We start from the raw sequence: 1131 nt of genomic DNA, 5'->3' as shown, positions 1-1131 counted from the left end.
GAAAGAGAAAGCAAGCCACTGGGTCTGGGACTTGATCCATGGTCAACCATGTGGGAGTTCAGCACCCTTAACCACCACACCACCTGCTGGCCCCTATTTGACTCTTTTTCTAAAGTGTCAAAGTCTTTTTTTTTTTTTGAGAGGTTTTTGCTATAGGGCACGTGCACTCACCAGACAGAGAGAGACAAAGAGACAGAAAGCAAGAAATCACCCCCCAGGGAGATGGCCATGCCACAATCCCTTCTCTATTCTCCTCTCAGGATCTTGGGCACTCACGCACATGCACCCGGAGTGATTTTTAAGCCACTGGGTCTGGGATGCGAACCACAGTCGACTACATGGTAGTCCAGCGACATAGCCATTACACTAACTGCTGATCCCAAGTGTTGAAGTCTTTTAATGTAGCTATTTTTTCATTGCATCTTTTCTACTTCAGTGCACTTGGTGTGCTGGACTAATGGCTAGTACTGTTTTGACTCTGTGAAAACTTATTTGTGAAAAAGTATGTAGTAGCTTCTTTGGAACTTTTAGATGCTGTGTATCTGTTTACTTTTCAATCCTGATTCTGTCCCAATCTCCCAGATGCTTGAATGGTTAATAAAGCTGCACTGTGCTGTTGGTGACAGTCACTTCTTTAACCTAGTTAGATAGCAAATGATAAAGCTGTTAATAAAGAAAAATGTCCTGTAATAATCAATAGTGACTGGATAGCTCCTTGACTTCTCTCACCTTCTCAGAAGTTTTTTAGTTAATCTGCATAACAATCTTGTGGGATAAACATCATCTTCTTCATTGTCCAGATGTAAAATGTGAGACACAAAGAAATGAAATGCCTTGCTTAAATCATGACACTAGGAAATAATCCTAGCCTGATACCCAAGTTCTGTACCAAGAAGACTATCCTTTATGTAAGTACTATTTTTAAGTTAAAATGTATTATATAAATAGCTTTAAAAAGTCAGTTAAGGGGCTGGCAATAGCATGGTAGCTGAGGTGCTGGGCTCCCATGTGGCCAACCATGGTTCCAATCCTAGACCTGGAGGCTTGCTTTCCTATTTTCCCTTTCTCTCTCTCTCTGTCTCTCTCTCATCAAATTAAACAAATAACGATGATAATAAATGAAATGAAATA

The sequence above is a fragment of the Tupaia chinensis genome, unplaced genomic scaffold (genome assembly GCF_000334495.1).
Source record: "Tupaia chinensis unplaced genomic scaffold, TupChi_1.0 Scaffold148723_1, whole genome shotgun sequence".
In the NCBI taxonomy this organism is placed as follows: Eukaryota; Metazoa; Chordata; class Mammalia; order Scandentia; family Tupaiidae; genus Tupaia; species Tupaia belangeri.
The sequence above is the reverse complement of the archived record's forward strand: the minus strand, read 5'-3'. Positions refer to the sequence as shown.